This window comes from Neolamprologus multifasciatus, chromosome 12 (genome assembly GCF_963576455.1).
Source record: "Neolamprologus multifasciatus chromosome 12, fNeoMul1.2, whole genome shotgun sequence".
In the NCBI taxonomy this organism is placed as follows: Eukaryota; Metazoa; Chordata; class Actinopteri; order Cichliformes; family Cichlidae; genus Neolamprologus; species Neolamprologus multifasciatus.
In genome coordinates this window covers 32,587,719-32,615,243 of record NC_140450.1, presented here as the reverse complement: position 1 = coordinate 32,615,243, position 27,525 = coordinate 32,587,719, and the positions used below count along the sequence as shown (strand labels likewise).

At 41.1% G+C, this 27,525-nt stretch overlaps 1 protein-coding gene across 13 annotated transcripts in view; it reads left to right on the top strand.

Annotated features, from left to right (window-relative positions):
• The window catches only part of arvcfb (ARVCF delta catenin family member b), a 299,308-nt gene that overhangs the window by 67,002 nt on the left and 204,781 nt on the right, over window positions 1–27,525 (top strand). The gene's annotated exons all lie outside the window — the stretch shown is intronic.

The window sequence follows — 27,525 nt, the reverse complement described above, 5'->3', positions numbered from 1 at the left end:
CAGGCTTCGGCATCTGGTATTGAAAGCACTGGCAGGGGATTTTAAGCCACCTCCACTGCCTCCTGGGGGCTGTGGTTCTGCCTCAATTGGTACCTTTTCTACTATTCCCCTGAGAGGCAGGAGCAGACTGCTGGGAGAGAACCACTCAGTGATACCTCAGTATCATACCTTTTCAGAATTCCTGCAGAGGGGCGAAGTGTTTATTTTTCTAATTTAATGTTTCATTTTTGTCCCTCTCTTTAAGTGCTAAAAACCTTTTCCTTTATTATTCATGCAGGTGGTAATAAGTGACCATCTGTGGACCCACTGTTTATCGCAAATTGGTTTCAAAAGAGGTCAAATCAGGGACACACACTCAGTTGCTCCTTAAGCACCCTGCGGTTCATGCACTTCTTTTTTATAGTTGCATAGCAACTAAAATAATCAAGTGCACCTTGTGCCGTTTAATCTCTTATTCTTGTTTGTTACTGGCAGCCGACACGAAACCTCTCATTTGTGTTTATGGAAAGCTTGCGTGACAGCTTGCAGTGAGATTTTTCTTTGTAAATAATAAGTTCAGTGTGACCTTTCTCAGTAAAACTAAAGCATTTGGTCTTCAGTTATAAATAATGTCCACCTCAGCCCTTGCCATACCTGCAGAGGGTGTCGGCGTACAACAGGTTCACCATGTAACACTTGCAGAATAAATGCAGGGCTGAGAAGGTTAAGTGGACTGACATAAGGTCAGTGTAGTTATCTGTCTGTAAGACCCATTTTCATATCAAGGTCATTTTATCCTGAAGTCCTTGGCTCCTCAAAATGGCATCGGTTTAATTAATTCTCTGGAGCTTCACTAAGAAAGGCCATTTTAGTAGTAAAGGACCACATATTCATCTGCTGGCATGGGGCCAATTACGGTACGCTGTCACTGTTCGTGTACGGCTTGTGTGGACTAATTGACTTGTCAGACCTGAGATTTGCGATTTAAACTTTGGTGTATGGCAGAAAAGTGGGACTATAATAATGTAATGATAATGCGGTAATGTTAATACTGTAATGGTAATCTCATAATGTGGAATTTGTTGAATTTGTGGTGAAGAGTGCTGAAGAGCATTTTCATTTGCGGTCTGTAGAGTCTCTGCAACTCTATAAATGTTGTTGTATCACAAGCAGGTAGATGCTACTGTTTCATGTAGCACACGTTTCACTCTCAAAGCGTAACATATAAGCTATGTGACAAATCGTTGGTAACCAACACGTTTCTATGTTACGCGTTCGGAAAAAGGGGGAAACATGAGAACCGTTTGGACTCAATCTAAACATGTGCATTTATTTTACGCTCTCATCATGAATCGCTTTGGAAAACACTATCTAACGTGATTAAGGTTGTGGTTAGGGCTGGAATACCACCAGGAACGTCATTCTACTAGATTTCATCCACAATCCGGCGCATACCATAGGAACACCGAAGGTTACCTTTTGCGTTCTCAGAGTGTTTAGAGTGTTTTAGTCATTTATCACCTTCTCAGGTGTTTCTCATTTTCTTTGAAACATCTACTTGGGAACTAAATAGTTGAAGAGGTCTGACTATGGGCCAAATAAACAGGCAACTTCATTGGATCTTGAGCTTTGGGAATTTAGTTATTTCTATATGTGGCACTCCAGGATTAACTGAAAATTTTGAAAACAAAATCACTGTATCCCTGAATATGTATGGCCATGTCAATGTTTCTACTACAAAGTGCAAAAGTTGAAACCCCTGTTAAATCACAAATCTACAGAATTGATAATCACATTTTTTGGGGAAATCTGAAATCAGTTAGACAAGCCACACCCGGGCCTGATTACTGTCAGACTCGTTGAATCAATGAATCACTTAAATTGAACTTGTCTGACGAGGTGGCGTAGGCTTAACGATCCCAAAAAGCATCACATCGTGCCAGAAACAAAGTCATTCGTCTTGAGGGTGGCTGTCACTCGTTAGGAAAGAAAGAAAGTGTACTTTATTGATCCCCGTGGGGAAATTCCTCTCTGCATTTAACCCATTCACTCAGTGAAGCAGTGGGCAGCCATTGGGCGCCTGGGGAGCAGTGTTTAGGGGTACCTCAGGGTAGCTGTTCAGGGGAATCGAACCCCCGACCTTCCGATCATGGGGCCAATGAGGTCATCTACTAATCAGATGGTTGGTAGTCCAATCTCCAGTCTCCAAAGTATCCTTGGCCAAGATACTAAACCAGGGGTGGGCAATCTCAGTCCACGAGGGCCGGTGTCCCTGCAGGTTTTAGATGTGTCCTCGAACCAACACAGCTGATTTAAATGGCTAAATTAGCTCCTCAACATGTCTTGAAGTTCTCCAGAGGCCTGGTAACGAACTAATCATGTGATTCAGGTGTGTTGACCCAAGGTGAGATCTAAAACCTGCAGGGATACCGGCCCTCGTGGACTGAGATTGCCCGCCCCTGTACTAAACCCTGAGTGGCTTTTCTTTTTGAGACCAATTTCAGTCAGCAACTGCTGGTCGATGAGTTGGGAATTCCAAATTTTCCCACTAAACCTGTGGTTACCAGATGGTGTCTGATGAGTCTTTAGGCCTGTGTGACTATGGCTTAATGTGTATATTGTTTATGTTGCCCCTGGAGATGATTTAAATTGCTTATATAGTGCTTGGTTAGCTTTATGTATACTAGTACAGCATAGTAAGTGAAAATAGGTGACTGGGAGAGAGAATAAGCCTCACAAATACCTGTCCAGTCAGTGCAGAGTCAAAGGGTTCCTTCTCTTTTAGTGGGATCTGGCGGCGCTAAGTATTGAGCTTAAAATCCATGCTTATGGCAGACATTATAAGTTGGCTCAGCTCTGTCCTGCGATTCAGCAACTGTTTCAACAAAGTTTTGAAGATTCCTTTTTTGACAGTGCTGTTGAATGTGCAGAGGAGGACTTTTAATAAGACAGCATCAGCCAGCAGTCACACAGCCCATCTCTAAGGGCCAACAAGCCCACAGCCCACTGATGAACTCAACAGCTTTCTGTCTGTCTCTCTCTCTCCCATCTTTTTGTCTCTTTCACACTGACACCTTTGAGAATCTGGTGTTTTGTTTTTATCTGAAGGAAGAGCAACTGCTGGCCCATAGGTCAGAATTCCCAGTATGGTCAGTTTTCCAAAGAATTGAGATAGAGGAGTATTTATTAGAGGTAATCGTGCTTTTTATGAAACCCACTCTCACGTTTATTTGTGCTTCTTTCACATTAGATTTCTTTTTTACATGATTAATCAGAACAATTGCTCAAGAGAACTGCTAGCCCCAGTGACACTTAGGCCATGTTGTTACTGAAATGATTTCATGACATCCTCTCCCCTCCGCTTCAGGAAGTGTTCAAATGATGTTTATTGCACACTTTGATTCATTCAACGGCAGAACTAGACTGAAGCCACTGTTAATCATTTTATGCACTGGAGGCACATTAATGGTCTGCCGAAAGATGACTTTAATAAGTTAATGTACGGCAAGTGAGAGGAGCTTTTTATGACTGGATCTGGCACCATGAATTGGTTGAGACAGAGCGCGAAATGGGTTTTCAGCCATGCAGTCAACTCGAGTCCACAGCTGAATGTGCAATCTTTTTAGGAAATTACAGGTTGTAATGATAAAGCCTTCGCGTCTGCATTTACCACAGTAATGAGGCTGACCATACTCATAACATGCCATTTCCAACATTTCAGCTGCAGCAGAGAAGTTGACGGTGAAAAAAAACAAGAGGTTTTTCAGGCTTCTTAGATGATTGTATGTTTGACTTGAACAAAATTAGTGTGGTGCTGAAGATATGGATGGTGTGTAGAGCTCATATTTGCAGAATCCCGAAATATGAATGTGGTGGGGTTTAGCTGGAGCCACAATTTCTGTGTATCTACTGCATATTCAACCTGATGCTATTTATTACATTCCCATTCTGTCACTGCAGCACATTAATAACACTGGAAATACCTTGGGACCAACTGCTCCATTTTAGTCGGTTTGTATAGCACTTTTGCTAATAATTACATCTTCCAGAGCAGTCCAGAGAGAACATGCACTTATCTCCAGTGGGCTGCTTCTTGGGTGACAATTGTGGGTGTTTTATTAAATGGTCACAAATTATAGTGCCACCCCGGGAGGGCTGCTGTCTTTAGTTTCCTCTGTGATAATGTTGTGGAAAACTTTAGTCTGCTGGCAAAAAGGTCACGATAAAGCCCGTCTGTGTTAAAATTTCTCTTTCTCTAGTCATGGTTTTACCTATCTGAATTAAATGCCATAATGTCTGCATGCTAGAACAAAATGTTTATCACCTTATTGTAATTTGTTAGCATGCTAACACACTACACTTATGTTTTCAGGGAACGTACATGAAGTGAACATGTCTCCCTAATGACAATATGAGCCTTTACTTTTAATTCTATGGTACTTTTGTGGTATGGTACTGTAGTTTTATCCTTGAACTTTTGGTAACAGAGATAACATATCTTAAAGGTTTGTTTAACGGTTTTAAATTCACTAGTGATCAGCTCCCTAGCATTAAAGCTGGTGATGTATATTAATATTAGCATTCATGCATGTCCTTCCACTGGGCATTTTCTGTGAGACTGCTTGTGTTTGCTTGTGTCACAGCAAAGTAAATTTCCACTTCAGATGGTAAGTGAGGCTGTCTTATTCTTCTTCAGAAACTTTATCTCACAGTGCACAAACTACCAATGTACCCTTCAAGCATACTTCAAAGGACTACAACATAGGAGAAGGATTCCTGGAGTCCATGTCGAAATCTGAATTGGAGAATTATGTCTCCATCACACTATAGTCAAAATAACACAAGCTCTTTGCGATTAGCAAAAACTGGTAACTGCTCAGTGATAGCACTATTTTTGTTTTTTATCAGAGACTCATTGCGAGTAGTTGATCTTAAGGTGATTGCACAGGTCATCTAATGGGAGGCAACCTGTCTCCCGGTCTGACTCGGACTGACTGCAGTCACTCTCAGACAGATTGGTGAATAGTAAATGGACTGGTACTTATAAAGCACCTTTCTACTCAATTTAGAGCACTCAAAGTGCTTTCTGCTACAAGTCTCATTCATCCAATTCACTAACATTCACACACACTCGAACTTCAATGGATCCTTTGGGGTTTAATATCTTGCCCAAGGATACTTTGACACATGGAGAAACCAGGGAACCAGCATCCACCAACCTCCTGATTGGAGGACTGGCTGTGGCGTGATTGGTGGACCTTTGCAAAAAACTGCCATCTAATGTGTAAACGCAGATTTCTACTGTACTGTGTTCAATTTGAGTCTGCACTGATGAGTGCAACTCACCTATGGCACGTCTCTTTGCAATAGGAGCCTCGACTCAAGTGGTTGCCAGCTGCTTGTATTCTGCAGTAGCAAATTGCATGCAGTTGCCAATTTGACCGCAGTCAATTGCAAAGCAATAGCAGACTGACTACATGTTATTGCAGTTTTATGGCTGTCTTGATGCATTCCTCTTGTGTGACTCCAGCTGGTTAAAATGTAATTCCTCATCTAACTAACCGTGCTGCTGTCACTGTGTGCAGGCAACAGTACACACTTCACTTAACACTGTATTAATGGCAGAGCTGCTCAATGGTGGAGCACAAATAAGTCAACAGATTCGTTACACACCTTCCGGCAATATAAGTATTTGGCCATAATTTGTACAGTAATTTGTTCCAAATTGTTTAACATTACAAATTAGATGCAAGATTTGTGCCGAGCATCAGGTTCAAGTGAGATTTTCTGCAGGAAACCTAAAGCAGAGAGAGAACTTGTAAACTCCACCCAGAAAGGACAGCCGACCAGGAGATTTGAAGGCAGAATCCCCTTTCTGTGAGGCATCGGTGCTAACCAGTTTGCAGTAGTTAGCACTGTTAAAAGGTGTAAGGCTTCACAGAGTTTTCTCAGTTTAGTTGACACTCAGAAACAGTAATATCCAGATCATACTTCAGCCAAACTCAGCCTACAGCCATGCAGAGCATTTACTGACAGCCACAGAGCTGCATTTTTGCTTTTAAAAAGGTGGAGTAAACAACCAGCATCATTGTGATGTTCCAATGCTTAACTCAACTGCAATGCCTATTAGTAAGAAAACACATGTTCATGTCCCCGTGAAGCATTTTCCACACACTGTCAGGCACTCCTTACATGCTTTATACATGTTGATAGCTGTTATTGCAACAATAATTAGCTATGAGCGCAAGCTGTGACAGAGCTGTTGTAGAAGCACTGTGATGCTGCCCTTGCTGTGATGTTTTGAGACTGTATTTGGATGCGGGGCGTTGATGCATTAGAGGGTAGCAGCAGCAGAGAGCTGGCGAGCATGACTAATCCGGGGATCTCCTGTGTGGTGTGTACGACTGGTTGTCCTTCATGCCTCGCTGATGGGTACTGCACACTCACGGCCTCACACACTGACGGAGTCGGGGAAAGATTTGGTAGTAGCTTTGTGTGGAGCTTAGTGCTTTATTATCACATATAGTGTAGTTTAGAGTTTCAGTAATGGGCCCAACTGGCAGCATACAAAGCTTTCAGGTCCTTTTTTGTTACTAGTCACTCTGCTAAATACATTCTGTACTCTTTGGTAAGAATCTGGTGACATTGTCCGTTGTTATGCTTTGCATAGAAATTTCCTTCTTGACAGCAGAGAAAAGGTAGTCCAATTATCAACACCAATAGCATCTTAAATTTCAAAGGATTGTGTTTAAAAACCCTCGTTTTAATTTGCCATTCATTAGATTCATTATTCAGTCTTTGACCTCTTTTGCCTGCACTGCCTTCACTTTGTATGAATTCTCTATTATAGCTGCAGCCCTTCGGAGACCTTAATTCTGTTTTAATGCTGCAATTTCATTTTGCCTGTTACAACAAAAATGACAAAAAATGACATATGAGGACATCGGCCAAAGTCTTTTCTTCTTAAGTGCCAAAGGAGAGACTCTGAATTAATAGGCTCGCTGTGTTGTTATTCTGCTGCACTGATGAAAAGTCAAGTTACCATATTCTCACTTCAGAATGTCAGTTACATGAGATACGGCACCATGAAAAAAATATTTACCCCCTTACTGATTTCTTCGTTTTTTGCACATTTCTCACACCTAAATGTTTCCGATCAGCAAACAAATTAGACAAAAATAGTCCCAATAAATGCAAAATGCAGTTTTTAAATGATTTAATTTATTAAGGGTGTCGTTTTGGTGCAAATATAAATTATCGAATGTGCAAACTTATCAGATGCTTGAACCAATCTGATGAAAATGAATGAAAATAAGTGCGTGTTAGTATACAATAACTGCAATCATACACTATGTAACTCATGGTTTTGGAAGTTTAAGATAATTCTGGTTCAGTTTAACCTAATAAAGAGTTGCTATAATGAGAACAACTTGCTGGCTGACCTACACACTGGCACAGTCCTCCATGAACACTGCTTTGTTTATCTGTGCAAGGATGCCTTTCAATGTGGACGTACTGTCAAAGTCATTCTGATATAGTCGTCTGAGGAAACGTAGCAGTAAATAAGTAGAATCATGGACCATTATAAGGACGATTACTGACAATTAAAGAAATTAAGAGAGTAGTACTCTACGGTGGCGATAATCAAATGTGCATGAGTAATTGATCAGCAGCAAGTGTGTGCACCTCTATAAAAGCAGAAGTTTGGGAATTTGTAGTCTGGAGCATTCACAATGCCACAATCTTCCGAGAGGAAGTCACAGCAAATTCATCTTAAAGTCAAACTGTGCAATACTCAAAGAAACTGCAAAGAAAACCAACCAACCAAAGAACTACATGTCAGTCTTTACAGGCCTCCAATAAGATTTTCAGTGTTAAAATTCATGAAGTATAGCTTTTTTGGAAGACCTGCCAGGAGAACACCTGTTGTCTCTAAAAAGAGACGGCAACACAGCTTAAGTTTGCCCTCCAAAGGACACTTCAGTGTCCTTTGCATGTGAATGCTCCAAAGGACACTTCAGTGTCCTTTGGAGGGGACCAGATTGGAGTTGTTTGGCCGTGATGTACAGTTTCAGATTTGGAGAAAACCAAACACAGCAAATCAGCACAAAAATCTCATACATCACGGTGGTGGAGGGATGATGACTTGGGCTTGTTTTGCAGCCGCAGAACCTCGGTATCTTACAGACATTGAATCAACCATGAACTCTTCTGTACTCTTAAAGTCAAATGGGAGGCCATCTGTCCAACAGCTAAAGTTTGGCCCACAAGCTGCGTCTTGCAAGCACAGGAGTAACTCTACAGCAGAAAGACGGATTGGCTGAGGTGTTGGATCGGCAGAGTCAAAGTCCAGACCTCAACCTGGCGTGACCTTAAGAGAGTTGTGCATAAACGAAAGCTCACAAACCTCAATGAAATGAAGCAATGTTGTAAAAAATAGAGGCTAAAATTCCACCAACAGCATGACAGAGAAATCCTGCAGAAAATGATTGATTCAAGTTATTTCTACTAAACATGCTTCTACAAGTTACTGGATCTTTTACATGTGTTTTTCACTTGACTGTATATACAGATGATTAACTTAATTGACATGATACTAGCATAGCTATCACTTGTTACTCATGTGTCTTGCTAATGTTAGATGTGAATTGTGATGCACTAAGATTTAATATATTTGCTATTTGTCTCTGTATCACTAGCAGTCCTAAGTAGGGATCGGTACCGGTATCCGGTGCCATGATGGCACCGGTTCTGACATAAACGGTAGTAACCAGACCGAAAAGCTGCGCACATTTCGGTGCTTTATTTCTGTGCTTTTTTTTCCTGAGATGTCACACACTTTGAATTCTAGCCAATCATTTTACGTTTCCGAGGATAGTAGGCGGGTCCAGGTACGTACGTTCTTTTAGAGCAGAGCTACAGATTAAAAATGCCCAAGGCGAAGCGGTCAAAAGTCTGGTTGTACTTCACAGCAAAAGATGCAAACTCAGCAGCTGCAACAAGTGTTTTAAGGTGATACTGTGATACTGTCAAAGGAGGTAACACCTCGAATCTGATGAAACACCTGGCGACGCATAGCGTTTTTTTTAAAAGCCGAAAAATGCGCCGTATTTGATAGCTTGCTGCGAGACCTCACACCGAGCGCATCTACTGCGGGTGTGGTGCCTGTTATCGGACCCGGAGTTAGCAACATCCCCCAAAAACCTGAAGAGGAGAGTCCTGGCCCCTAGCCCTGCCAGTGTAGCAGAAATGATGAGGATGATGATGCAGCAGCAGCCGTTCTTCTCTGCGTGAGTAGCTTAATGTTGTTCGTGTGTAATTTACGTTGAGTAGGCTAACCACGTTATTACATTAATGCATGTAAGGTGAACTAGCAAACATTGTCATAGTTACATGCGGCTGTCTTCTTGTTTGGTGGCAGATACTCCCTTCACCCTGGCCAAAAAGGCTAAAATGACCAAAGAAAAAGTGGAAAACAGTTAAACATGAGAGGTTTTTGGACAAAATTTGTGTTTTTTCCATTGTTTAAGCACTGCTTCCAGCCAAGAGTGATACCATATATGCCCCATAGCTGCAGAAAAGGCTAACATTGTTATCTTTTTACAAAAAAAAACAGCTGAACATGAGGTTTTTGGACCAATTTTGTGTTCTCCATTCTTTAAGCACCGGTTTGAGCACCGTTTAAGCACCGGCACCGTTTCAAAAGTACCGGTTTGGCACCGGTATCGGATAAAACCTAAACAATACCCATCCCTAGTCCTAAGCACCATGTGTTCCCCTTTTCTGCTGTTACTTTGTGGACAGAATGACCCGGTGAATCCAGGCCAGAATAAACATCTTTGTCCTCACTCTGCCCATATCATCTGCAGATACAGCCCGCTGCTATATAGTTCCTTGTTATGGTAGCCTTGACACTGAAGTATCACCCTCTTCTGTGAGCTGAACCCTGTGATTTCTATTTATGTTTTAAATGTACTTTTTTTTGCAGTCTTTGTATGTGTTCAAGCATTCGTTCTATAGTGTTTGTGTAAGTGTGTGTTTATATTTGTCTGTGGGTGGAAGGAGGAGAGATTGACCTCCTGTTCTCCTGATGCAGAAACCCTGTGCTGGAATGTTAATTGGTATGACTGGTCTGTCTCTCTGATAAGACGCAAGGCCATGTTTAATAAACCAAAGATTAAGACGTCCCACTGTCTGAATGCACGAGGCGAGGGTAGAGGAAGAGTGTGTTTCTCCTCCACACAATCCACATCCCATTGCCTCATAACAAATAGAAAAACAGCAGTATTACAGAGAGTGAGGTGATTCACGAAGAGGCTCAAAACGCATGTATTATTAAGACTGGAGCAGCGAGGTTTTGAAGTTATGCTAATGAGGAGCTTTTTGGTGCTACAAATCTAACCGTCGTTTGAATAATTCCTCTGCTCGTCCCTCCTCTGCTCCATTCTGCCTCTTTTCCATCTTCTTTCCATTCTACAAGAGTCGCACTTTCAAGGACGCAGCATTGGAGTGAAGCTGTGCACATGCTGTTTAAGGGAGGTGATGGTAGATTAGACAGCAGCTACAAGAAGCTCGGCACAGACCTCTGACCGGAGGCTTCTCCTCCCACATACAGCCTATAATAAAGAGATCATTTTGCCATGCAAATATATGTATATATAGAAAATCTGTGTGAATGTAGAGAATCTATATTTGTAATCATACATAAGAAGTATACAAATGCCTCCACATGGTAAGTGCATGTCTGAGGAGGGCAGCTTTTAACTTTATGATCACTCATGTAATTTAATCCTGACATTTAGGGCTACATCCTGTATGCTTATTCATATAAGACCAGTTATAGCCTAGCACAGACCCTGATGAATATTAAACAGAAGCTATTTGGTCCATGTAAGAGTGGTTTTGCATGCTGGGGTTATTGCAAAACATTACAAGTATTCAGTGCGTTTCTATATCCAGCAGACTTTTATTGTTGACAGGTCAGCAATTAAACCCCGTGCTCGAAGTCAGCCCAGGATGATACTACTGCTACTGAATTATTCATGCAAAGTTTGTTTATATATGCTTAAGTGTCCAGAAAGACGAGCAGAATAGTATTGACCTGGTATGCAATAAAAAGAGCAAACAATAAGTGCCGTATTCATTCTTCTTCATTCAACCTAAAAGTAAGTCAGAGTGGAGTGGCTGATGATCTAATTAAAAATGTTATTGGTAAGATTTTGTAATATATTTAAAACGTAGCCGGGCTTTGTTTGGCAGTTAAACCCCTTGTGTCTGAGTTTTAAATTAACTGTAAATAAGATAAAGATCCTGTTGCAGAAGCTTGAGAGCAGGAAGGCAGTAGAACTGAGTGAGGTGAATAACAATGTTCGGTTCTCTGGTAAAGAGTCTCATCTACAGGTCTGAAGCACACTGTATATTTAATGTGGTTTGTAGGCAAAGACACACTGATAATCTTATAAAATGAGAGCGCAGTATTTCAGAATATGTGGATAAAACATTTCCAGTCTGTAATTAGCGTCTCGGTCGTGTTACTTGAGGACATTCTCATGTGAAACTTGTGAAACTGTTTTTTACGAAAATAAAACTGTTTACACAGTCGCAGTTTTAATAGATGTGAGAAGCATCTGCATAATAAGAAAAACTGATATTGTAAGTGTGTATTTTTGTTAACCTAAATTTGGCTTGTCAGTTTGCTGTTTTAAAGTAGGCCCAAGCTGTTAAGTAAGATGATAAGAGTGTGAGAATTGAAATTTGTGTGTAAAAGGTTGGAAAATAGCAGATTGATTTGGCGAAAGAAAAAGTCGTGTTTACGTATGAAGTGTCCTGGTTTGTAATAGTTCTGTGGTCTAGTCAACAACACTAGAAACCATGTTTGGACTGTTTGCAACCTTGCGGTGCTTTCAGTGTCAATAAGCTCCCCCACATTAGTTTTGTTGAACTTTGCGAATCATTTTCAGGCACAGGCTGTCTGAGTGCTGTTATTGATTTATATGGAAGAGGGCCTGGACTCGCCCAGTTGTAGAGGCTGTGTAAACGAGAAATTGTGCTTGTTCAGAGACTCTGAGATGAAGGTGTTTTTTGTTTTTTGTGTTTTTTTTTGGGGGGGGGGGGGGGGTTGTTATTATTTTGGAAAATTGCTCCTTAGTTTACGAGCTGCTACATTTGTGAATGTGTCCTTTCTAATAAAAGAGGTGGATTTGCTTTAATACTAGAGGTGGGAATCACCATACATCCCACGATACGATATTATCGCAATACTTAACGCACAATACGATATTATTGCAATTTTTTAAAATATTTTGCGATATTCAGATTCTGTACATAAAGGTAAACTTTATCAATATTCATTTTATCTAATATCAAAGTCTCACACTCAGTCTTTCTCTCATTTCAGTTTTATTGTTGACAAACTGAACGGTTTGTATTACAGTCTAGTCCAACTTAACTGAATCAACCATCTGGTACAATTATAGCTATTCTGAACTATGCAGTTTATGAAAACTATGCAGCCCCTTCAGCAACTGAAGAATTTGAAAGTAAATTAAAACAAAATATAATTTTACATTAAATAAAAAAGTTTTAAACTTAATTAAAATAAAACATGTCTTAAATTAAAATAAGTAAACTGTCATGTTTATTGCTGCCATAAAAACAAGTTAAACACATTTAGACAGTGAAGGAATGTCAGGATTCTTGCTCAGAAAAAGGATCAACATGCTCTGAAGTCAGAGCACAAAAACCTTTTTTGTAACAAAGTATCGATTTCTGCTGTCCCTGCATCGATACATTATTAGCAAACAAAATATCACCATACTACACAGTATCGATTTTTCCCCCACCCCTATTTAATACATTATTAATAAATCAACGAACCTTTTTTCAGTTAAACAGCCTAAACTTCGAAGAGTCTCCGGACTCCATGAAATCAATTTCTTGAGGGTCAGGGACGATTGACCACATCTCCTCTTGGACGTGTAAAGTTGAGGTTCAGAAGAACTACGGCAGGATCATGGGAGCCTATTCTTGTCAGCATAGTGAGGCCAACAGTGGCAAAGAGCATAGCATTGACCTAGTATGATGACAAACAGGAAAGCTGCAAGGGGGTCTACATGCAGGACACGAGGGCCAATGGTTAACGTGTCTGTTGATTTACATGTATATTAACTAGTTGCTTTTTTGTATTATTATTATTTATCAAAAAAACTGATGATGCATAGATAAAACGCAGCACGTTAATGAAGATTTTGGAGGGTGTTTGACTGCCTACAAAACATTAGGCCCTTATCATAGTGTAGTGGTTACCACATTCACCTAACATGCATAAGATCCTGACACAAGTCCCTTTGCCACTGCAGTTTCATCTCCTGCAACAAAGAGTGACTGAAATAAACGTGCATGAGTGAAAATCTAAATAAAATACAATACTCCTCCAATAGAGCACTTCGCTGTCAGACTGCAGGCTTACTTGTGGTTCTAGGGTACTTAAAAGTAGAAAAGGAGGCAGAGCCCTCAGCTTTCAGGTCCCTCTTCTGTGGAACCAGCTCCCAGCTTGGATTTGGGAGACTGACACCTCTCTTCTTTTAAGATTAGGCTTAAAACTTTCCTGTTTGATAAAGTATATAGTTATGGCTGGCTCAGGTGTCCCTGAATCCTCCTTTAATCATGCTGCAATAGGCCTAGGCTGCTAGATGGTGCACCGAGTATTTCTTCTTCACTCACCTCCTTTCACTCTTTGTCTTTATATACCAGTTTGCATTTGATCATGAATTATTATTAATCTCTGGCTCACAGTGTGTTTTTTGTCTTATCTCTATCCTCTCTCCCCCATAACTGTCCCTCCCTGAGCCTGCTTCCACTGGAGCTTTCTTCCTGTTAAAAGGGAGTTTTTCCTTCACTCTGCTCTATGAGTGCTTGCTCATAAGGAGTTTTCTTTTTGTTGGTGTTTTCTCTTTAGAGAAAGAGTTTGGGTGTCATACTTGATAATACTCTCTCATTCCAGTCTCACATTAATTTCATAACCCGGTCTGCTTACTTCCATTTACGTAATATTAACCGACTCCGTCCCTTCCTTACTCCCCATGCTGCTGCTATCTTTGTCCATAGTCTTATTACATCCCGTATTGATTACTGTAATTCCCTCCTAAAAGGTCCCTTCATAAACTCCAACTTCTTCAAAATTCTGCAGCTCGGATCATAACCCGTACTCCGTTAAGTGCTCATATTACCCCAGTTCTCCAGCAGCTTCACTGGTTGCCCGTAGAAGCCAGGATAAACTTTAAAATCTTACTTCTCACGTTCAAATGTATCCATAAATCTGCTCCTCCATATTTGTGTGACCTGCTCCATATCACCACTGTTTCCCGCCCTCTCAGATCATCATCTGCTATTCATCTTACTGTTCCGTCCTCACGCCTTATCACTATGGGGAGCAGAGCTTTCAGTCGCTCTGCTCCCCGGCTCTGGAACTCTCTTCCTCCTGCACTAAGAAATATTGACACCCTCTCCGTATTTAAGACACAGCTCAAAACACACCTGTTTAAACTGGCTTATTCGCTTTAATGCTGATTTTATCTGTTGTCATGCTCTGTTTTGTAATTTTAACTTATTTTATGTATTTTATGACTACTGTTCCTTTTATTAATTGTGTTTTTTGTAAGGTGACCTCGGGTTTCTGAAAGGCGCCCTCAAATAAAATGTATTATTATTATTATTATTATTCTTTATTATTGCAGGGGAACTGACTGTTGTTGTGATTTGATATAAATAAAATTGAACTGATAAATATAATAAATACAGGAGAAGGACATTTAAAAAACAGAATATAAAACAATCAGGGTCAAAATGTGTCAAAATTTAAACAATATGCATATTAATATATCAGTTACAGTTCTGCAGAACAATTATTGCCCCTTTTTATGTTTGAACTTGTAGATAAACGATCAGATAAGTATCCATTTAAAAAAAAAAGTTTTTATTCGGTGCACAAGGTCATTTAATCACGTGTCTTTTTCCTTTTTTTTTTCTTTTTCCCCCCCCTCTTTATTTATAAAGTTTTGCACATGTAATTTGACATATCAGGCCCAATACAGCAAGTACCAACCGATATAAAGACATATATCAATACAAATTAGGCCATTAAAATTCGGATGATAACAATAAAACAGAAAAAAGAAAGAAAAAAAAAAGGAAGAAAAACAAAAAAACAACAACCCACGCACAGAAAACAAACAAACAAAACAAACAAAAAACAAAAAATAATTTATAAAATCAACTCCCTCCCAAAACCATAACAAAAGGGAACCCTGTGGTACAAAAGTTTAGCCTGCTTTAAGTGTTTTCAATGAGTTAAAGTAACTGATAAAAGGCTGCCACATCTGTGAGAACTTATTAACATTTCCTCTGAGTCTAAATTTTATTTTCTCCATTTTTAAAAAGAACATAACATCTTCCAGCCAACGTGATCGGGCTGGAGGGTGAGGAGCTTTCCAAGACAGCAAAATTCGACGCCGTGCCAGCAGTGAAGTGAAAGCGATAATATCCAGTTGTTTACGACTAAGGTTTTACCAACAAAGCACATACACGCTCTTTCTGAAATGTCAAATCTTTAAGCTGATATCGTTAGTGTCACTCAAGGTTTACATGAGGTCAGTACATTAGCAAAATAATGCAAGTAATTTACAAATGTGTAAGTGGGTGTTTGTGTTTGTGGGGTGTTAAATTAGCAGTACTTTGTCATCCTCTTACAGCTGTAGAGAAAAGGTAGAGACCTCCTCTTAGGTTCATGTGCTCTAATTGCAACAGGCTCAACAGTGGAGTGACCTGAGGAATAAATCTATCGAGCGGAAACAACAGAACAATTCAATGAAGAGCACTCTGCATACGAATGGTGCACCTGATGATGTGGAAAGGGACCGTTACAAAGTTGGCTACAGGCAGGAATGGAAAACATGGATCCGTTTGTCTAACGTGCAGTCTCTTTTTTCCAGCGAATCACCGATATCTGACGTCCTGGCCGTCACAAGCGTAGTTTTTCCACCGAGCAGCTTTACTGCAGCAGTTAGTGGATCAAAGTGCTTATTGAGGTGCATCTTGTTAACAGATGCCTAAATGTATCACTATCATCTCCTGTCTGTTTCATTGCTTAACGCCCACCAGCAACCGACGAGGGAGGATCAAAACATAACACCGTGAATTTTTCCTGGCAGGGGCTGATTTTCTTTGATTGCTGACGGGCGACAATTTCTCCCTTCACTGATTCCTAGAATGGGCCCACAGCGAGACCTCGGGCTTAAGAGAGACCACACGTGGAGGTGGAGGTCTGCAGAGTCTCTGTCACACTGCCATTGATCTCTGTCATCCTTTGCAGCTTGTTTCTTACACCCTCTGGGCCAGTCTTCTTAGAAAGTTGACTTGGTGGCACTTAATGAATGAGTAAAACCTGATTTCTAGGACCATCATTTGGATTGTTAGACGCATCAACCGACAGCTGAGACAGCCTCCATCAAAGTATGTCACAGATTTGAGGACAAATTCTCAGAAGCCAATCGACAAGAGACTGACAGGGACTGCAGGCACAGGGACGGGGATTACCATTAGGGGTGGGTTTTTATAATAAATTTATCGATTAAAATCAATTCTGGCTTGGATAACGTAAAATCGATTCATTAAAATCCTGAATCGATTTTTTAATATAAATTTATTTTGCCCGAAATGCCAGAATCTCTGTCTCAGAAAATTTCAACAACCACCAAACAGCTAAGACAGTAAATGAGAGCAGGAACACGGATTCTGCACAAAGACTTAAACACACAGCGCAGATCAGAATCAGTTAGATGTCGCCTTTCTCACGGTTGGGGCTGAAAGCCGACAGCTCGCTGATTCTGATCTGTCGGCGGTCCGCGCTTTGTTTTCACGTCCTTTATGCGCTGATTCTAAAGCTGTTAGTTTGATGTCTCTCCAAACAATATTGACCGAACCAGCAGCAAAAGAAGATCCAAACTACGCTTCACATAAACATCGTCATGGATTCACTCTGACTTTTGCTGTTTTGCTTTGACCACGATGCACAGCTCTCTCTCTCTGTACTATTTTCTGCATCATTCGCTTGCTTGTTACGCACAAGTCTACCGTTGTTTACAGGCTGTCGGCCGACGTTTTTTTTCTTTTCATTTTACATACTTCTGAAAAGAAAACCTAATTTCTGCCGTTCAATACTGAACAAATTTAAACTTTTTAAAATTATGCAAAAGGCAAAACGCTCAGCCGTGTCTCTAATAAAACAGCGGTAACTTCAGAGGTTATGTTCATGTGTTGATTAATGGTTTTCTTTCGTTTTTGATCTACTGTGACGCTCACACCTTTGATAAAGTCTTGCGTGTGTCAGCTTCCTTTTTATAAATACAAAAATATGTAACTGTACTGATCTGAAATATAATATTTCTGACTGTCAAAATTTCCCAGATTCAAATCGAAGTGAATCGAATCGAATTAAATCGAATCGTGGATTGAATCGATTCGGGACCTTGTGAATCGGAATTGAATCGATTCTAGAAATCAGTGATGATACCCAGCCCTAATTACCATGTCCCTGTGTCTGTATTAAAGTGGGCAGTATGCCCACATTTAAGTCAATTTCTCTCTCTCTCTCTATTCAGCAAGCTCTTTCTTTCACCACAGAAAGCTGTATAGATTGTCTTACATACAAAAAAGTACCCATCAGGACATGTAAAGACTGGTAGGTTTCACTTTTTCATGAAATGAAGACTATGGAGCATTAATTGTTGCTCTGATTAAAAAATAAATAGTAAAACAAGATTTTAATGTTCTCTGACTTGGCTGCTTCACGTCTCTTTGTCTGAACGAGGGAGGCGGAGCTGGGCCAGCTTTGACCGCCTCCCTCCGTTTCCCCTCACCTTCATTGTCTTCTCTTTATTCTCCACTAACCGCCACTGACGGTATCACTGCTCTCACATAACCCTCCTGCCTCTGTTCTGTCCCCTCTAAAACCGGTGTGACCACTGAAGGGACAGGACGTCAAAAGAAGGTGAAAACAAAGTTCGGAAGTATCAGTGTTGCTTTCGCTCTTCTCCTGGGACTCGGAGAGAGAATCGATAGTTTTTCATTAACCTGTCTTCCCTCTGTAAAGTACAGTACTACACACTTAAGTAGTGGCGGCGTTGGTGGATGATTTCTCTCTGTCTTTCACACCAACACATGGTGCACATGCGCCTTCTCACTCTAGCAGCTGAACTTGCTTTTAACATTGCAAAGGTGACGTTAACCTGCACACAAATGCACCAGATTCTTCAGAGAACATCTGGTGCCTGAAGCTCAGTTTATGCAATAGAAGCTGTGCCACAAACTACCAGGCTGCAGCCTCTTGTCCATTTTCTTTGGTTATTAGTGGTATTTATGGTTTACAAGCATCAGCTAATCCATTAAGAAATATTACACACGCACATATTATGGTGCTTGGTTCGCAAGCTAGTGTTGTTCACTTCAATTCAGTTACATTCGATTTTATTTATACAGCGCCAAAACACAACATCAGTCGCCTCAAGGTGCTTTATATTATAGGGTAGACCCTACAGTAATATATACAGTTATATGACTCACCTATGAGCAAGCACTTTGGCGACATTGGGAAGGAAAAACTCCCGTTTAACAGGAAGAAATCTCCGGCAAAACCAGGCTCAGGGAGGAGCGGGACAAAACGTCTCACAAAGAATGCTGACTAACCGTCTCCTCGTAATTTTAAATATCAGAAGAAATATATTCCCACAAATTTTACTTTGTGTTAAATCATTTATTCATTCTGTTAATTATACTACTGGGTGCACACGAGGGCCAAACAACTTTGGTTAGCCGGATTACAAGATAGCAGCTAGCAGCTAGCAGCTAACCACAGTAATCACAAAAGAGTTTGTAAAGTTTATAAATTCAAAAAGCAATTTCAGAGTGGAACCAGTGTTTGTCTTTCATTTACATACAGAAATAACATTATGCAAAATTTTGCTCATTAGGCCTCTGAGTTTTCAGTTTAAACAAATGTTTAGCTAGCCTCACGATCACACTGAATGTTCAACATTTTCCATCCATACATTATATATTTATATATATATATATATATATATATATATATATATATATTTTTTTTACATTTTATTTGCACTTGGTGCAGTTTACTAATGCTTCCTGTCATCTGTGGGTTGGAGCGTCGCTCTGCTAAATACAGAATGGAGAGTTTTTTCCCTCCAGTTTTGGCCAACTTTCTGTTGCACGAATAATAATGTCTCACAAGCTTGTTTCAGTGGTGCCAGTGGAGTTTGAGTCTCTTTTTTGTTTTTTGTTTTTGTGCTTTCCACACACAGAAAACGCTGTCCTGTTGTGAGTGTTAAGATATTCATTGTGTGTACTCATGTTGTACAGTGTTTAACTGCATTATGGTTACTGTGGTTTAACAGAGACAGTATTTTAGTTGTCACCACAAGGAGGCACTGTTTCATTGTAAGAGCACGGATGCTGCGTCATCACGCCCCTAAGAAAAAAAGTATACCATAACGAAAACGGCACCCATGTGGAAAGTTTTGCCGCGTGTTGATGTGGAATAAAGTTCCCAAAATATTAAGGACATTTTTGCCTCCGTCGTCATTTTCCTTCGAGTTGATCGCTGTCGATGCTGCAATACTCAACAGTGAGGATGTCTGTTTTTGTGATGTTTGGATCGTTTGCCTAATCAGTGACTGTGAAAGCAGGTGTGCATCATTAGTTATTTTTAGCAGTGACGCATGGAAGGGAGGTGCAGTTTATCTGCAGAAAATGATGTTCTGTTTAAGTTGGCGTACACACAATCCGGGATCGTGAGCAGTAACGGTAATCCGTTGCACAGGATTTCATTTTGTTCTCTAATGCCGGGCTCACACTGTGCGATTTTGTCAGTCACGCCATTCAGCTCCTGCTCAAACTGTACGATTGACTCGCAGGGGTTAGAAGTTCGTAGGTCACGATGCAGGGTCTCACACCATACGACCCGATGCTCTGATGCGACCTGAGTGCTCACACTGTGCGTCCATAAAATGAAGGTTATAACAGAAATTCTGTCGCTCGCTCTCCCTCTGTCTTTCACTCACACAGACACGCACACCACCGCCATCAACTTTGCTAAATTGCTAATGAAAAACATGATCAGGCAGCTGTGATTGAGCAGCAATGTCCATCCTACTATTTTCACGGTTGTTGTGGTCGTGATAATTTTGTGAGGCCACATCGAAAAGGCTCGGATGAGCTTTCCAAAGTTCTACAAGTGCCTCCATCGCTTGTGTCCAGATCACACGCTGCACTGCCGTGCTGCATCGTCTTTTTCGCTGACATTTGTGTTTGCGCGTGCGCAGTGTGAGAAACTGCGGCGACACCCTCACGACGGTCGCGAGGATTTTAAACAGGTTTGAAATCCTCGCGACCGTCGTGAGGATCATCAATCGGGAGCTGGTCGTGAGGTGTTAATCGCTTGTCGTTACCCCACGTATACTACACGATGCACGACGCACGATGAAGGCCAAAATCGGGCCGATCGCCAAAACGGTCGCACGACTCAAAAATCGGCTCAAAATGGGCCAAAAATCGCACAGTGTGAGCCCGGCATAAAAGTGTAGCAACTCTTTACCTCACCTTATGACAGACATTCCCAAAGTGTGGGGCCCGCCCCCTAGGGGGGGCGCAGAGCCATTGCAGGGGGGGCGCGGCATGAAAAGAGGAAAAAAAAAAATAAACAAGCTTGGACACTGCTAGCACGGGGCGCCCACACGAACGCAAAGCAGGAGATGAAGCATCGCTGAAAATGTTTCCAAACCAACTTCATTCTGAGCCAAAGACTAGAAAATATGGTGAAGCAAATCTTCCCTTTGGTTTCACCTGCACAAGTGCCGAGGTAGGTCTCCCTGCAGGATTGGTTTTCCCTTCGTTGGGAGCAGCGCTGGGCTGTTTAAATCACGGACAAACAGGATCCCACATTCTTGATTTTTAGTTCACAAACACTTGTTGTAATGACTAACTACTCCTGACATGTTGGAGATGTTTGCTCTTTATACAGTAAAGTTACAGCGGGATACAAATAACATCAGGCTGATCCTGCAGCGATTTGTTCCCCGGTTCAAATCCCGGACAAACAGCGTCCAACAGTTGTTTATGGTTTTGAACCCATTTTGCAGAGGGATTTTTTGAAAAATGTATTGATGCAATGTTGAATATTATTACACAGAAAAAAACAACTACATGTAAAATAATTACACCGAGACGCCTCTGCCTTTGTAAATGGAGGGACAGTAACTGCATGTAAAACAGGCAGACAGTCAGATTAACAGTATTTCGTCTCTGTCTGCCATTCTGCAATTCATCTCATGTAAACAATAACGTGCACACAGCGTGACGTGAAAAAAGGCACATACCTTTGACGTTGCATGACGAACTCTGTATTCCTCGTCCAGTAAACGCAAAAAAGGAGTTTTAAAAAATCTCAGTTTTCGGTGATTCGAAACGCCGTTTACGTGTGGACGAAACAGCTGCGTTTTCCAAAATACCCGTGTAGGTGTGGACGTAGCATAAAAGAGTTAGTAGTTTATTTTCTTACTACCTGTAATTTATTGCAGATTACTTGTATTTGCTTAATTGTTTACTAAATGTTTGAGGTGAGAAATAAACCGCAATGGAGCAAAATATGGGTGTGTGTGGTTGGAGGATGTGTTCGTGCGTGCGCGCGCGAGGGGGGGCGCGAACATTTTTCTTGTAAAACAAGGGGGGCCCAGCGAAAAAAGTTTGGGAACCACTGCCTTATGATAACCTGAGCCCATAGGTAGGTAGGTTCCGCTTAGAAGTGTGAGGTCCTTCACTGGTGACTTAGTGTGGCTTAGCACTTTCTTATTAGCCCAATATCTGGTTTTGTAAACTTTCAGCCCTAGACTGCACAGTAGTTTTGTTTGTTACAGTCAGATGTGTCATTGTAACCTGATACAATTCTGCCTTTTTGTGACAAGAGAGCTAACGTCTTGCTCTTTCCTACTCGTGTACCCCTTTGACAGCCCCTTTTAAAGTTTTACACTACCATGCACCTACTGCCAGTTATATGGAGTGGCGGCACTACGATATTCATAACCCGATCATTTCTTCCTGAGCTCGACATTGGTTCTCTATAATTGCTTTTACAATCTCTCTCTCACCACGGACAAGCACATGGCAGAAGAGTCAAGACTATTAAACCGTCCACACGACCTAAAAGCATTTCCTTTTACAATTTCTCTTAACAAGCTGTTGTCAAATGCCATAATTTTCCACCCCATTTGCGAGACAGATAGCTAAATATAGAAATACAATTTGACTTTCTAATGCTGAGCGATGAGGGGATGTTGAGCGACTTTATTCACTCGCAGTGAGCTAGTACCACAAAGCACCCTGCATTTGCTCGTCTCCAGCACTCTGCAGAGTGCTGCAAGGAGCTGAAGTAAAAAGAGTTTCTCCCTTTGGATTCAGAGTCATCATGTTTGAAGAGATAATTGGGTTTTTTAGAAATCTGTAAGGAACATATCCACACTATTCCTGCTCAAACCTGTGCCTGTAATAATAATTGAAGAAATGTTACATGAGCCAGTACCCCCTACATTACAATGGTCCTTCTATGCATGTGCAGCTTTTTCTGCTTCCACTTCTCTCGCTGTTGGATCATCAGTAACTCACATGTCCGTCTCCTAACACAATGTAGACAGTGTTTAGGAATAAACGTATTCCTTGCACAGTTCCAGCCTTCCATTTGAAATAGATGAATCCCCCTTTTCCAATCTGAGCATGCACCGCGTGCCCCATATGTTCTAAATGTGTGGGGACCCTGTGTAGCTTTATGTTCTCTATTAATGTTGTTTGTTTCACTGGAGGCTCTCCAAGGATTGGAGCTAGTGGCATGTAGTGGAGAGCAGCATCTGTCAAAGCAAGGAAATGGTGTGTTTAGCACATGCACACCTGCAGCAGTTGTTGCAGCAGGAAACATCAACAAGTGCTGAGATGAAACGGATCGTTTGGGTGTATTTTTTTCTCATGTTGGCCACGCATAACTATCAGTGCTTTTCCTGGCACTGCCTTCTAAATATGTCTTTACTGACTCAACGAACACTGGAGTGATGTGCAGGAAACCTGGCCAGACTTTCCTCCCTTCCATAAAACCAAGGGAAATTCAACTTTGAGTCTCACTGTGATGGGAAGCCAAACATGGAAGTGCTAAAGAGGCTGAATCATCTCTCACAGAGAACAACAGGTGAAATAATGAGTTGAAATTATCCAAGATGGAGAAATGATTCAGAGGAGGTGATTATCGCAGCCAGCGCAGGCTGAAGATGAGCAAACGTTTAGGAAGGAATACGTGATTAATGCTCGCGCGAGCATGTGCAATCCATTGGAGTTCATGCCCCGACAAACACAACCAAAGCAACAATGGGTGGGAAACTTGGTATGACGTGAAGCTCACAAGTCAATCAAGTAAGGAGGCTACACCGGCTAAGCCTTCAAAATCTACCCAAAACTTTCAGTATTTTGCCAATTGACTAGATTTTCAGAATAGAAAAGAACCGCTGAATGAGTTTGGTGACCTGCCAAAGTGGCTGGTAGAGCAGACAGATTTACTGGCCGCATCCAAAATTTATTTGGCTGGTGGCAATGTGCTGCTCTGAAGGGAAGATGAAGGCGGGATGACTGCCATGGCATCGCCTGGATCCAGATGGCCCAAGACAGAAGGGGATGGATGCACGCACTTTATCAGCAGCCTATATTCCATAAGGCAGTCAAAGGCTCAAGTACAAACAAAGGCAACTATATGTAAGTTTGCCAAAGTTTGCTGCTCTTTGCACTCTGTGCTCTGCTGCCTGTATGATAATAGATCCCTCTGACGAATCGTTGTACATAATTTTGAATATTGTGCGTGCTGTTGTTGTCTGCTGGGGGAAGAAACACAAGGTGCCTTGCAATCTCATGTTAGGGGTAATTAGAGACAATTTGGGAAGCTTTTATTGAACAGTTGCATAACATAACAGCAGAGCCCTGTGGCAAAAACTATTTGGAATTGATCAATAAGAATCAAAATACTTTATTGATCCCTAAGGAAATTATGGAACCACTGATTTATACCTTTGTTTAATTTCCATCATCACACGCTTCACTTCCTGGGAACTGGGAATGGGAGAATTTGAGTTTTCCCATCCCATCCACAATACAGGCCAGTTGATAATTATTTTTTTATCTTTGGTTGCATCATCTTGAGATTTCCTCTGGCCTCAGGCTGTTATTGTTGATCAAAAACTGCCACATTTGCTCAAAAACTGTAGACAATATTTCAGTCACTGGCTGAGGTTATTAATCGACAGTGTCCACAGGGGGCAGTAGTCAGATTTCTACATGTATATTTAAATTGTCGACGTGAAAGTTGTAAACAGTGCAAGAAGTGCAAGAAGTATTTTATAACTATTGACCAAAAAGGGAATTCAAAGAGCATTTATGATGAACTAACACCTGAAGTACAGAAGTTAAAAAGCCCAGAAGAAATATAGGGCAAAGTGCATGTTGAAGTTGGCTGAAGAAGAGAAGTTTTTGAAAGTAATCAGATTTCGGGCAAATGTCAGATTTCCCTTAAGATGGTTCAAGCTACAGAAATATACAAAAGAAAAGAAGACTGTCCACTATATGGCTTTAGACAACACCAGCTAACCAGTTGTATTATTATACACTGATCGGGTATAACATGCCTGATATTGTGTTGGTCCCCCTTTTGCTGCGAAAACACCTCTGATTCATCGAGTCCACTAGACCAGGTGTGCTTTGATATCTGGCATCTTGGGAATACTGTTTCCATGAAAGGATTACATGGTATACATCAGACCAGGCTACCTTCATCCATTCCTCTGTGGTCCAGTTCTGATGGTCACTCATTGTTGGCACGTTTGGTGCCAGAAAACAGAAAAGGCTAAATTACTCTAATCATGTTAATCCCATGTGAAAGGCGACAAATCAGATTATTTCACTTGCATCCCTATTGTGATCAAAAATAAATAAATACATTTTTTCTATGACAATCTCTGACAAACACAGAGAGAGTTAGAACCATAAGCTGCAGCTCTGTTTGGTTTCCAGGTCTAAAAACCCCTGGCATGCTATCTGCACTGCAGTTAAAGGCAGTAAGTGTACAGCTAATGAACAGCCAAGCATTTAACAGCTGAAGAGTAAGATAATTCCCTCAGGAGGTTATAGAAACCGAAAATGGAGCTAAAGGAGAGCGAATATTTACCTACATTTGGCTGATGGCGACTAATACAGCTGTTCCCTCCCGTCTTAGGCTTAGCTAACTGTCTCCTGGCTGCAGTCCATTAGCATTATGACTCCTTTTGTGCTAATGCTAAGGTTTACCATCTGCTGGGTGACAGTTAAGTTAGCTCCTGATAGCGTATGCTAACAGTTTTCTGGCAGAAGGGTGGTGTTAATGTAATGTAATACTTTCACCTAATTCTCATGATAGTCACTCAGCCCTACAGTATGTCTCAAAATATTGCTTTAAATATAGATGGGAAGAAAAAAACATTATTATGATTTATTGTAGAAATACTCAAGTCGGGTAATAAGTACTTTAAAATGACACGTAACTTCGAACCACCTCTGTTTCTCTGGTGTCCCTGGGATCGATTCCTTCATGTTTATGGTGCTTGTGCCTTAAAGTGACTCATGCTTTTTGTTTAAATACATTCACTTGTAAAATGTATTGAATTATAGAGACCTGTTGTATGTCTTTGTTTTGAGCAGGGCTCCATGACTCATTGTGATATCCTATGGGATCACATGCACCGTGAACTCTTCTTCTGTGTGGTTTGTCAGTCTTTCTGAGAGTCAGCCCCAGAAGACCCCCCCCCCCCCCCCCAAAAAATAAATAAATAAATAAATAAATAAATGCTGTGCATGTGCAGAGAACTAGCAACGACATCATCCATCTGCGACTCATGAATTCAACCTTGCATGACTGATGCACAGAAACCGAAGGAGAACTGCAACCTCCGTCACTTCGCATACCCTCTGTGATCTTAACGCTAATTAAGAGTTCTTTGTTTGTAGCAGCTCACATTTGGGATTTTGCACAATCTGAGAAGTCTGTCGCAGACTTAACTGTCAGCACTTTGATCAAAGTGATTACAGCGAGGCATCATGTCTAAGCAAACATCCGCGCACTCCTTCCCGGCCAAGATATGAGACTAATTTGTGTTTTGTTTTTGTGATACCCTACAGCTGCCATTTCTCAGTCAGCTGAGAGCCTCCCTGTAAGCAGACCATTCTAGCTTCGGGCTTCGACTTTGATAAGAATGCTGTACATGCATCATTTTGACTATGTCCATAGTTTGCCTTTATTTCCCTAGACACGTCTGTAATTGCTATTCCAAGAATGCTCTTTGATTCCTGCTACCATGGCAGACAGCTCTGTGATACTGACTGCATGTCGAGAATAATTTGCCTGTGTTACTGGTGCAAAGCAATCTCATATTTCAGCTGTTATTGTACGCATTTTCTTTTTATTGAAAGCGTGAAGCATATCGGTCTTTGTTCTGATTTGATTGTGCAAACACGATAGAGTGATCAAAGTCGATACAGATTTTGAAATCTGTCTTTGAACTTTATCTGTGCCATCAGACTCGATCGTGATCACGTTTGTCTTCTCTTTGAGTCTCGAATGACGTTTTATCTGTAGTTTATTGGACCTATTTCACCTCCATTTGCACAACAAAAAAGCCGCCTCTTTGTTAATCAATACTGAACATTGTGTTTGTAATCACTGCCACGACCATGAAAAAAAAAAAATCCAAATTCAAATGTGGCAAATGGCCTCCTTAGTATCTGTCAATACTCGCGGTGAGCCCGATACATGTAAATCTTTGATTTTTAGCTTTGCTTTCTGTGTTTCTGTGATTAACTCTCATTAGAGTGCATTTCACAGGTGTTCTGGGATGCGTGCCAGCGTTTTCCATTGTCACCGAGACAGATCGTCCATAAACATGTGGCAGGTTAGCCTTGTTTATGAATGAGGGCGGACATGAACCAGTTCAATCAATGCCACTTATGTCCCGGCTCATTTCTTCCTTCCCGACCTCCCCCACCTCCTCCTCCTCCTTCAGGTTTTCACCTCTTTCACCTCCTGCAGGTGCAGGATAACAGTAGCTTTGCTAACACACACAGTGCTCCAGCTATTCCCTATTACTTTGGCGATCATCTTATTTGGATTATACTGTTTGCACTTAGCTCTCCGTTGCTGTGATTATTGGAGCAGTGTTGCTGTCCACTCTTCCTACTTTGATTGTAGTCGTTACCTGTAATACATAATGATCATGTTTGTCTTCTTTTAGCTATAATCTCTAAATATTCTGCCAATTTTAGATTTCACTCTAAAAGCCCCAAGTCATTTTTTAAAATGACTTTTGCAGCTGAAAAATAATCCTCCACACTTTCTAAATGTGCCCAAACACAGTGACAATGTCA